Raw genomic sequence first — 13,097 nt, 5'->3', positions numbered from 1 at the left:
GCTCCTCCTCCTCTCTGCTCCTCCTCCTCCTCCTCCTCCTCCTCCTCCTCCTCCTCCTCCTCCTCCTCCTCCTCCTCCTCCTCCTCCCCTCCTCTTCTGCCTCCTCCTGTTTTCTTCTTCATCCATTCTGATTAACCAGCTCCATCTTGTGGTGGTGTGAAGAACTGCAGCTCATTTCCACATTATTCAGTGTTTTTCTTTAACATGATGGAGTTTCAGATCAGGTTGCTATGACGACAGTTAACATATTAATGTGAGGCATTTAACCTGTTTGACTGTTTGACTTGACCTGATTCCCAGATTTACCAGCTGCGTAGGGCGCTACGTTGTTTTAGTCTTTGCCCAACAAAGTAAACACTGTTTATATTAGTATTATGATCAATGAATTAATGTATATTTGATATTTACCTTTGCTTTTTACACTTATTCTGCTTCTGTAACAAGTAAATTCAAAGTCTCACTATATCTTTTTTACATTTTAAAGGACACAGTTAGTCATTTGAAGCCCTCTGGTTCCCCTGCAGATGCCACCCCCCCTCGTCTGTTTAAAGAGGTACTTGTGACAATTGGACCAAGCATCCTTGAGATTATTAATAAGAGCCACTCCACTGGTACAGTACCCAGGGTTTTTAAACATGCAGTAACTAGTATGCCCTCTACTTAAAAAAACAGTTCCAACTTCAGGCCTATCTCCAATCTTTCATACATTTCCAAAATTTTAGAGAAGGTTGTCTACAACCAGTTATTACCATTCTTAGAAGATAATGGCATCACTGAGCTATTCCAGTCAGAGTTTAAAGCCCTCCATAGCACAGAGTCAGCACTTTTGCAGGTGTCAAATGATCTACTTTTGTCAACAGACTCTGGAAAGTCTGTTGTCCTAGTGCTTTTAGATTTGTCTGCTGCTTTTGACACTGTTGACCACAGCATTTTAATCTCTCGCCTCGAGCACTGCGTGGGCATTAAGGGTGTCGCCCTTGACTGGTTCCGGTCATACTTAACTGACAGATGCTTCTGTGTAAAAATTGACAACTTTGTGTCTTCAACAGCTCCTCTTCCTCATGGGGTCCCCCAGGGCTCAATCCTCGGCCCTCTTTTATTTGCTCTTTATTTACTTCTCCTTGGTTCTGTTTTTAGGAAACACAGTATTTCATACCATTTCTATGCTGATGATTGCCAGATCTATGTTCCACTGGCACAAAGCGATGCTTACACAGTCCAACCACTCATTGACTGGCTTAACGACATCACAGCCTGGCTCTCACTTGATTTTCTGAGTCTCAATGACAATAAAACTGAAATAATGATGTTTGAACCAAGTTGTTATCCCCCCCACCAACGTTGACCGTGGCCCTCTGTCACTGTATTTCAAAGACTGCGTCACTAATCTGGGGGTCAAGTTTAATTCTGATTTTAAATTTGAGAAACAGATCCGTGGTGTAGTACAGAAAAGTTTTTATCAATTACGTCAAATAGCGAAGGTGAAACCTATTTTATCAAGACCTGACTTGGAAAAATTAATCCATGCTTTTATTACAACTCGTCTTGATTATTGCAACTCTCTGTACATAGGGATCAGCCAGGCGTCCCTCGCCCGTCTGCAGCTTGTGCAGAACTCTGCTGCACGCCTGCTAACCCAGACCCGCAGGCGTAAGCACATTACTCCCATCTTGGCGTCCCTACACTGGCTCCCTGTGTATTACAGAATCCATTTTAAGCTTTTGTTATTTGTTTTTAAAAGCATAAACAACCTTGCTCCACCCTATTTATTCAATTTGCTTCAGCCTTACTGCCCACCCCGATCACTAAGATCAGCCGACCAGCTGTTGCTGACAGTCCCCAAAACAAGGCTGAAGCTCAGAGGTGACAGAGCATTTGCCACTGCTGCACCCAAGCTCTGGAATGAGCTACCTTTGAATGTTAGACAGGCCTCCTCGCTTCCTGTTTTTAAATCTCTTTTAAAAACGCATTTTTACTCCCTTGCTTTTAACTCACCTTAATTTTAATTTTTTTAATCTGTCATTCCCTAAAAGCACTTGCAGTGAGCTGGTCTGTTCCTTTACTCTGCCCTTGCCTTGTTTCCCTGCCTTTTCTTGCTTGTTTTTAAAGTGACTTTGTGTTTATGTGTTTATGTCTTTTACCTTAATCATTTTTATGTCTCAATATAAAGCACTTTGGCTTCTCCTGTGGTTTTTTTTAATTGTGCTATATAAATAAAGTTGATTGACTGACTGACTGACTGACTGACTGACTGACTGACTGACTGATTGATTGATTGATTGATTGATTGATTGATTGATTGATTGATTGATTGATTGATTGATTGATTGATTGATTGATTGATTGATTGATTGATCGATCTTATCATTGTATTTGCTCTAATGTGAGTCTAAAAGTCAGGTCTGGTCTCCATCTATTACAGGTGAATATAGTTTTCAACCTTGGCTGATGGGACAATGTAATAAATAAAACCAAAAAACCCCAAATCAAATCTCATGGTTGTTGTGAGTTCATCAGTCTGGTTTTGATGTTTAATCAAGTGTTTACATACGGTAGGTCAACAAATAAATCTGTGGGGTTGTTTGATTATTGATTCACTTTGATGTTTAATTAGCATTTATTATAATATATATCAATATAGGCCTTGTATTGAAATTTGTTTTATTACCTTAAACACTTAAAGGGATATTCCAGCGCAAGTTTAAGCCATGGTCCAACGCACCGTAACACCGAGTTAGAAGTCTGCTAACCGCTAGCTTCTCTAGTTGTAGCAACTTTTACAATGACCGCACCATAACAAACAGCACAGTCTATTTATCTATTTATTAGTCTATTTATCCATGTGCAAACCACGATCAAAAAGCCGCTCATAGCCACAAATAATGCTCACAAAAGCAGCAAACTACATCAACAGTACAAACAGGGTCCCAGCCCATAATACGAGGCATCACACATCTGTTAGCTTAGCCTGGTTTCTATTGAAAAGAGACAAAAACAACTCACCCACTCTCCTCCAGTTATACGCTATGCAGCAACTTTCCGCGTCCAGCACAGAGTCCAGGCACTGACAACACACGTCCGAGTCCGACTGGCAGCACAAACATCTGGTTTCAGCACAAACATCTGGTTTCAGCAGCCACTGGCAGGCAGTGACCACACTGACCTCCAGTGTTGGGACTACGCGTCATTAAGTAACGCGTTACAGTAACTACGTTACTTTTTTGGTAACGAGCACTGTAACTAATTACTTTGTCAAAATCAGTAACGTGTTTATCATTACTGCAATTTAAACAGGCTCGTTACTCGTTACTTCACACAGAACTACAGTTTCTGTGGTGGATGTGAAGCGGTCGTGATCCAGTGGAGCTGGATCAGAACGGAGCGTTTGTACGGAGGGAGAGATCACACTGATCTGCTGCTGTTGACTTTCTCTCTGAGCGTCTCCGCCTACAGATGTTCAACATAGATATTTGATTGTTTTTTTTTTTGAGTGTTTGTTGTGGTTGAAAGAATTGCCCCCATGGGTTAGCGTTGTGGCTATCCCTAGCGCCGGGTAGCCATGGTGTAACTCCGGTTTGCCTGCATCAATATTAGTCACGTTGTTTTGCTCCCCCCAACACTGGGTGACCATCAGGACAAAAATGGCTGGAATTCTCCTTTAAGTCTCGAGGGGGGGGCTAACTCGGTGTGCGACTGACAGAGCAGCGGCTGCACAGAACCAGAGCCAGTCTACAACAATATTAGAAATTCTCTGGTATGATAATTATGGTAAATAATATGATAATTTAAATGATTATTGGTTTAATTTAACTCATATTAATAAAACATTCAGAGTTTCCAGTTCGTTCTGTAAAATATTTGTTGTTTATTGTGCACGAGGGACACGGACCGGACCGGAAGCTCTTCTGTGGTTGGTTCTTGTTGGTTGGTCAAACCGCCGCCGACTGGACTGGAGTGTGAATCAGCAGATTTACTCTTTAAAAACGACACTTTTTCATTAAAACAGTTTGGTTTATGAATTTAGTAATGTCTCTTTATAAAGACATTTCTGTCAGAGGAGCTCCAGAAACACGACAACAGCTGTTTGGTCTGTTTTTACCCTGTGTTGTGAAATGTGTGGTAGAGTATGAACTGTCCTTAGTAAATATTAGTAAATAGCCTCTGCTCTTTATTATTTTTTCTTCCATATACTGTGTTTATTTTGCCCAGGCTGTGTGTTTTAAAAGTGGTTTGTGTTATTACAGGAAAACTCAGAGGAGAGTGGACACTTTATTTTTGTTTTTCGTTGTCTCTGTTTATAATTTATATTTCCTATCTATCATCTCATCAACTCTCATATTTTTCATGTGATGGACACCAGGTGGCGCCAACAACCAACAACCAATAATCAGGACAGGAGGAAACGACTCAGATGGAGGGAAACACAACATCAAGAAAACTAAACAACAAGTGTGTGTGTTTGTGTGTGTGTCTGTGTGTGTGTGTGTGTGTGTGTGTGTGTGTGTGTGTGCGACCTGCTGTGTCAGTGATGTCACTCTGATCAACAGGTGGAAGCAGATGTGCAACGTTTACGTCTGATAAAAACAGGATTGGAGGGAATTATGGGATTAAAGGTGTGATGGACAAGATAACGGCCTCGTGTGGAGCTGCCTCCCTCCCACCTTTACTCACATCAACAGGTTTTTAAAGGGAAAGTTCAACGTTACCACACAGAGTTGTTTTAGAGGGAAATTCATGCAAAACCACTGATGCACGTTGCCTTCAGGGACAGTTTTTCATCATCAGTCTCTGTATTTCCCTCTAAAACAACTCTGTGTGGTAACGTTGTGTTATTATCTCATAGTGTGGTGAATGTGCAGCTCACAACTTGTCCACCAGAGCGTTGTGGAGTTGTTGGATTGTGTATTTGATGAGTTTGATGAGGGAAACCAAGAAATCCCATAATGAGCCTCAGTAGCATAGCTCTGAGCAGCTCACGGCTCTGCTCCGCCGTTCTAAAAACAGCTTGCACCGACAATTAAAGGTAACGAACCTACTGCTATGACTATAGGGATTATGGCAACAGGCCAATTTGACAAAATGTTGAACTATCCCTTTAATGCTGCAGATTTCTTGCATACGATTTAGACCAGACATTATTAAATTGGGATCAATGCAGCACTGAGACCATGAGGAGCTTTAATAAACAACACGTTAAAGTCGTTGTGTTGTTTTGTTGCAGCGACTGGACGACAACACGTGTCGAGACTCGTCCAGGAGGAAGTCAACAACACAAAACCATGTGGCGTTGTGTTGTTGTTGTTGATGTTGTTGATGTTGAACCTTGTTTTGACGAGTGTGAAGACGATTCCACTTTTGATTATTTACATTCCAGCCTGAAGCTGAGATGAGATGAGATGAGATGATGAGAGCGTTGCTGCTGCTGCGATACGGGTTGTGTTGTTGTGTCGCTCCATCTCCTCACACTGACATTAATGTGATGTAAACACGGCCAGAGCGCTGCGATGTACAGACTGATGTAAACGCACCGCGGGCTGGGAGGCACCTGAGCATGAACACACCTGTAGACTTGAAACCTATGTGCTGTTATCTGATGGACGGGGCTGATAATGCAACAAAGGAGGAAAAGTTTCATATATGGGACACTAGGACACGTCTCATTTATTTTATATGTCTTTTTCTCTTTTTTAAATTTGAGTTTTGGAAAGCAAAGTGTTTTCACACTACGTTTTCCATTACCCTCCGCGCGCACGGTGAAATTCTTGGACCGGCACAAGATGGACGAAAGCGAAAACATTTGCAAAGAATGTTTTCATTCATCAAGAATTAAAGTCAGAGGTTGGAAGACGATCACATACCGTCGTAGTTCCCACCATAAACGGAGATTCGGCGGCGTTATTCTCATGACTCGCCACGAAACCGAAAGTAAAGAAACGCTGGTCGGCTCGCCCAGCATTTCCACCACCACTAATAATAACAAAATAACCATAGAGACAAAACCATAGATTTATCTAAAATGGACCATTAACAAGTGGTAACGTAGATTCATCCACATTAATATCAGACTTTTTTAGGACCAAATACAAACTCCTCATTGTCCCTTTAAATTAACTCAACTCAAACTTTATTTATAGAACTGTTTTTAAAAACAACTATCGTGCTGTATAGATCAATAAAAACATACCATTATTAAAATACCATAAAATACATAAGTAAAGTGCAATAGAATACACGTGAGCTATAAATAAACAAATAAAATAAAATGCAAGTAAAAGACGAATGAGTCAACTCAACCCAACACTGTGGAGAAAGTGTCTTTTCCTCCCCTTCTTCTTCCTCTTCCTCCTCTCCTCTCCTCTTCTTCCTTCTCATCTTTCTATTCATCTTCTTCCTCCATTTGTGGAGTGTGTGTTGATGAGTGTTTTACAGGAGAAGTGTTGTTTACTGTCTTTATTGACTCTACTTTGAAGTTAGTTGTGCAGTCACACAGTTAAAGACATCCTATTCTATTCTATCCTACTCTATTCTATCCTATCCTATTCTATTCTATTCTATCCTGTCCTGTCCTGTCCTATTCTATCCTATCCTATCCTATTCTATTCTATTCTATTCTATTCTATTCTATTCTATTCTATCCTATTCTATTATATTCTATTCTATCATATTCTATTATATTCTATCCTATTCTATTATATTCCATATTCTATTATATTCTATTCTATCCTATCCTATTCTATCATATTCTATTATATTCTATCCTATTCTATTCTATCCTATTCAACTCTATCCTATCCTATTCTGTCCTATCCTATCCTATTCTATCCTATTCTATTCTATTCTATCCTATTTTATTATATCCTACTCTATTCTATCCTATCCTATTCTATTCTATTCTATTCTATTCTATTCAATTCTATCCTATCCTATTCTATCCTATTCCACTCTATCCTATTCTATTCTATTCTATCCTATTCAACTCTATCCTATTCTATTCTATCCTATCCTATCCTATTCTATTATATCCTATTTTATTATATCCTACTCTATTCTATCCTATCCTATTCTATTCTATTCTATTCTATCCTATCCTATTCTATTATATCCTATTTTATTATATCCTACTCTATTCTATCCTATTCTATTCTATTCTATTCTATTCTATTCTATTCTATTCTATTCTATTCTATTCTATTCTATTCTATTCAATTCTATCCTATCCTATCCTATTCCACTCTATCCTATTCTATCCTATCCTATCCTATCCTATCCTATCCTATCCTACTCTACTCTACCCTATCCTATCCTATCCTATCCTATTCTATTCTATTCTATTCTATTCTATTCTATTCTATTTTAATCTATTCAACTCTATTCTCTTCTGCTAGTTATTACAGAGCCTGTAATAGTGAGTCGTGTCCCCGGGCGTCTGATTCCACAGCTGCGCCTCTGAGCCTGATAATTACTGATTTAAAGTTCATTTCTAAACACTGTTTTTAAATATGGTGACATTTGGGAGCCCGTCGGCGTCTGACAGCAGCAGCAGAATCTCCCATCATGCCTCTGTGCCTCTGCACCAGATTAAAAGCTCAGATAGCTATTCAGAGTGTTTTTGCTGAAAGGGCAGAAAACAAGTGTGAACCTGTGGCAGCAGGAGTCACATCAGCTCAGAGGGACGAGGACCGAGTCTGAGGTCTGAGTCTGAGTCAAAATGTCTCATTTCTAGTCAAAACTAATCTCTTTCCACTTAAAATAAGACTCATCACCTAAAAATGAACTTGTTTTTAGATCATTTTCACTTGTTTCAAACACATTTTCACTTGAAATAAGTAGAAAAATCTGCCAGTCAAAGCAAGTTTTTTGTGTTTGTAATAAGAAAGAAAAACTTGCTCCACTATCAGATTTTTCTACTTATTTCAAGTGAAAATCTGCTTGAAAGAAGTAAAAAGTGTCTAAAAACAAGCTGCTTTTAATGTGATGAGTCTTATTTTAGGTAGACTGAGATTAGTTTTGACTAGAAATAAGACAAATATTCTTGGTGAGATCTGAGTCTGGACCGGAGGACGACACGAACACAGTATGTGTTAGTGTGTGTGTGTGTGTGTGTGTGTGTGTGTCCGAGCTGCAGCTGGACTCGGTGGTTTACACGTCATCCGTCCTGCAGCTGCTCAGAGTCTCAGCCTCTGACTCAGTCCAGAGAGAGAAATGGACTCTGAGACGTTTAAATGTTCCAACTCAGAATGATCCACGTTGTTGTTTATTTCCTGTCTGCGTCATTTCATCAAACAGGAATACACTGCAAAAACTCTACATCTTTCCAAGAATATTTGTCTTATTTCTTGTCAAAATGTCTCAATTTTAGTCAAAACTAATCTCTTTCCACTTAAAATAAGACTCATCGCCTAAAAATGAACTTGTTTTTAGATCATTTTCACTTGTTTCAAACTAATTTTCACTTGAAATAAGTAGAAAAATCTGCCAGTGAAAACAAGTTTTGTGTGATTGTAATAAGAAAGAAAAACTTGCTCCACTATCAGATTTTTCTACTAATTTCAAGTGAAAATCTGCTTGAAAGAAGTAAAAAGTGTCTAAAAACAAGCTGCTTTTTAATGTGATGAGTCTTATTTTAAGTAGAATGAGTTTAGTTTTGACTAGAAATGAGACATTTTGACCAGAAATAAGACAAATATTCTTGGAAAGATTTTGAATTTTTTACAGTGTGATTGCAGTAAGTTAGTTAAAAAGCCTAACGGCGGCCGATAGGAAGGACTTGAGGTTCCTCTCAGTTCGGAGGGATTTTCCCGCTGCTGTGTGAGCTCAGTCTGAACGCCTCAAGGACACGGAGCTGTCTGTCGTTGTTCAGGATGGAATTTGCATATTTTTCTACTTGCAACAGTCTCATGTGTTAAACCTCCAGTCTCCACTCTGCAGGAACATGCAGAACATCAAACTTCACCACAGACCCAGGAATCAAACCTGAACGCTGCTGCTGTGACGTGTCAGCGCTGCCGGCCAATCAGCTGCAAGAGAGGGGATAATTAAATATGGCCGACGACATCCTCGTTGTCTCTTTTTTTCTTTTCTTCATTAGGATCCCCATTAGCACCTGCAGCAGCATCGGCTATTCCTCCTGGGGTCCGACACACACACAACATACACATAAACATTCACATCTACACATGAGAAACACACATTTATACATGACACAACAACAACAAACAACAAGGCTGCCTAATGATGAACGAACCACAGAAACAATCTGACAGACATTCAACAGACAACACAGACGTCACCATGTCTCTACTCAGATTCCATTCAATACTTCAATACCTTGAGTACAACTGCAAAGTAGATGAATACAAATAAATAGATCATATAATAAGCAGTGGCTGTCTGAAATAACTACGACCATGTACTTCAACAACTCATACACTGCAAAAACTCAAATGTCTTACCAAGAATATTTGTCTTATTTCTAGTCAAAACTAATCTCATTCTACTTAAAATCAGACTCATCACATTAAAAGCAGCTTGTTTTTAGACACTTTTTACTTCTTTCAAGCAGATTTTCACTTGAAATAAGTAGAAAAATCTGATAGTGGAGCAAGTTTTTCTTTCTTATTACAAACACAAAAAACTTGCTTTCACTGGCAGATTTTTCTACTTATTTCAAGTGAAAATTAGTTTGAAACAAGTGAAAATGATCTAAAAACAAGTTTATTTTTAGATGATGAGTCTTATTTTAAGTGGAAAGAGATTAGTTTTGACTAGAAATTAGACATTTGGACAAGAAATAAGACAAATGTTGTTGGACAGATTTTGAGTTTTTGCAGTGTATACATACATACATTCACAACCTCAGTCAGGGAACTAAACACATGAACAAACCTCCTGCAGCACAAACATGTTCAGATCTTCTCTCTTCCTCCTCCAGGTGGCCGTGGCTCCGCCCACTGTGGCCACTTCCTGTGGGCGGCGGTGGTGGACAGTAATGGAGTACATTTACTTAAGTACATATCTAGAGGATTTGTACTCTACTTGAGTAATAGATTTCTTTGGTACTTATTACTCTTACTTGAATACATTTCCAAGACAAATATTAGTACTTTTACTGGAGTTAATTAGTAGTACGGCTGAAAAGTACTGGTTACTTTCAGGTCTTTTTCTAAAATCCTATTGGACACAAGCTGTGTTTGTCAGAGAAGGAAACCCTAACCCCTAAAAGCAGCACATCAGTGCAGCTGCTTTCAAAGAGTTCATTCTCACTAACAAGAGTTAAAAGCTCCTTACATTCATTTACAAACTATTAGACTCATTCATTGATGTGGAGAATAAGACATTTACTCTGACTCTTACTTTGACTTAAAGTAACTTACTGGAGTAACATGTCGACTGAGCTACTTTTACTTGTAACGGAGTACATTTTGACCATTGGTATTTGTAGCCTACTCTCAGTCAAGTACTGGGGTGGAGTACTCTGTCCTTCTGTGGGCGGCGGTGGCGGTGACGGACAGCGTGTCCTCCTTCAGACTGGACTGTGATCCAGGCGCTGAGCTCATCTCTTCCTCTGTGGTGTGTGTCTGTAGTGTGTGTGTGTGTGTGTGTGTGTGTAATTACAGCCTACACCAGGGTTTGGTCTGAGTGCGGTCAGGCTGTTTTTCAGGAAGGTCTAAATCACAGACTTCCCTTGAACGCAGCGAACAGCTCCAAACAGCTCGCTCCGTCGCGTCTGAGGCGTCCGGCTGTCCAACCAGAGAGAAACTCTAGTAGTGTTTATATCATTTACATTTACAGTGTATATATAATTTACATTTATACAGTGCCTTTACATGGACTTGAGGATCCTGTTCTTGTGTTTGTGCAGGTTAACAACACATCCTGATTTCAGAAACGAAGGAAACACCAGTGTCCCGGTTTTGAGAACCTATTTTTCCACTCGGGAGAACGAGGAACTGAGCAAGTGGAGGAATCTGCACATAGATATATATACTGACTAGATGCCGCGTTCTGCTTCTCAGCGTGCGTCAATAGCGCAGCCATCTTGGTCAGGGGTTTCTGACCATAGACATATAAACGTCTGACCAGCAGTCAGACCCGGTCAGACCCTGTAGAACACATTTCAGTGAATTTATGCATGTGGGTGTGTGTCTGAGTATCTAAGTGTATGTTTAATACATAAAAACAAAAATTATTTTAAAAAAAAATCAAATTTTTGTTGTTGTAAATGGTCTTGTATTTATATAGCGCTTTTCCATCTCAACGATACCCAAAGCGCTTTACAGTACATCACATTCACCCATTCACACACACATTCACACACTGATGGCGGAAGCTGCCATGCAAGGCGCTAACCACGACCCATCAGGAGCAAGGTGGGTAAGGTGTCTTGCCCAAGGACACTACGGCAGCAACCAGGACAGAGCGGGATTCGAACCGCCAACCCTCTGATCATTGGACGACCCGCTCTACCACCTGAGCCACTGCCGCCATATACATGTATCATAAATATGTGTCTGACATTTATAATAAACCAAACGGCTTGAAAATCGGTTGAATATTCAGTGAGTTGTGGTGATGTTAATGGTTGATAGACCTCTGCCTCTGTTGACTAGTGCAGGAAGTAGACACGGCTTCCCCCTGACCAAGATGGCCGCCGCGTTGATGTATTCCACTGAATAGAGTTGCCTGGGAACGCGGCATCTAGTCAGTATATACATCTATGGAATCTGCACAAGTGATGTATCAGCAAAACAAACATGGCAGCAGCAAAACGAGGAAACAGAGCTCTGTTTCTCAATAAAGAACAAATTAATGAACATCTTTCAATGTTTTGATGGAAAAAAACGCTGAACAGTTGAAGTGAGTGGTGAAATGGCTGCATGAACCAGACAGTGAAATGGGCGAGCAGCTGATTGGACAGGCCCAATCCTGTGCTGTTTGTAAATGCCATACATGTGAATGTTAAAGGGATAGTTCAACATTTAGTTAAATTGGCCCATCACCATAATCCCTATAGTCATAGCAGTAGGTTCTTTACCTTTAATTGTCGGTGCAAGCTGTTTTTAGAACGGCGGAGCAGAGCCGTGAGCTGCTCAGAGCTACGCTACGGAGGCTCATTATGGGATTTTTGGTTTCCCTCATCAAACTCATCAAATACACAATCCAACAACTCCACAACGCTCTGGTGGACAAGTTGTGAGCTGCACATTCACCACGCTATGAGATAATAACACAACGTTACCACACAGAGTTGTTTTAGAGGGAAATACATGCAAAACCACTGATGCACGTTGCCTTCAGGGACAGTTTTTCATCATCAGTCTCTGCATTTCCCTCTAAAACAACTCAATTAAAGGTAACGAACCTACTGCTATGACTATAGCGATTATGGCAATGGGCCAATTTGCCAAAATGTTGAACTATCCCTTTAAAGCTGATTCACTGCAGTTAAGTTCCCTAATAAAGTTATTCATATTCATATTGGTATTGGTGGTTCATCTGCTCCTGTTGGCAGCAGCACTGAGCTTCTTCTTCAAAGAGGAACCGTGTGCAGACGACAATAACTTTTAATTGGATCTCGTGAAGTTTTTTTTTTTTTTTTTTTTCCTCATTTAGTTTCATTCCTGAGGCGACTGTGAAGTTTGTTTTTGTGTTTAGTGTCGGTCGACCAATGAAAAGCCAACGTGTCATTTACACCTTCAGGCAACGTGTTGTTCATATATGAGCAGAAAGAAGGAGAAGAAAGAAAAAAAGACCTAAAAAGAAAGAAAGAAAGACCCATAATTTATGTCTGCTGGGTGAGGAGGAGGAGGAGGAGGAGGAGGAGGAGCAGCGAAGGCCAAACAGCCTCGGTCCAGTGAAAGCTGCTGTGACTTTACAGAGGAAACTGTGGTTAAAGGAAAAAAAAAAGCTTTGATGTTTGTTTTTGGGTATAAATATTCTGCCGCCTTCATCCCTCACCTCCTCCTCCTCCTCCTCCTCCTCCTCTCATTAGTTTACTGGACTGTTTATGTACAGGTAAGTCTGGGAGGTGAACAACAACAACAAGTTAAAGATAAAAATAAAAATAAAAGTGTTAAAAGAAGAAGAAGATATAAAAA

This window comes from Trachurus trachurus (assembly GCF_905171665.1).
Source record: "Trachurus trachurus genome assembly, chromosome: 10".
Taxonomy (NCBI): domain Eukaryota; kingdom Metazoa; phylum Chordata; class Actinopteri; order Carangiformes; family Carangidae; genus Trachurus; species Trachurus trachurus.
This window is presented reverse-complemented; position numbering follows the sequence as displayed.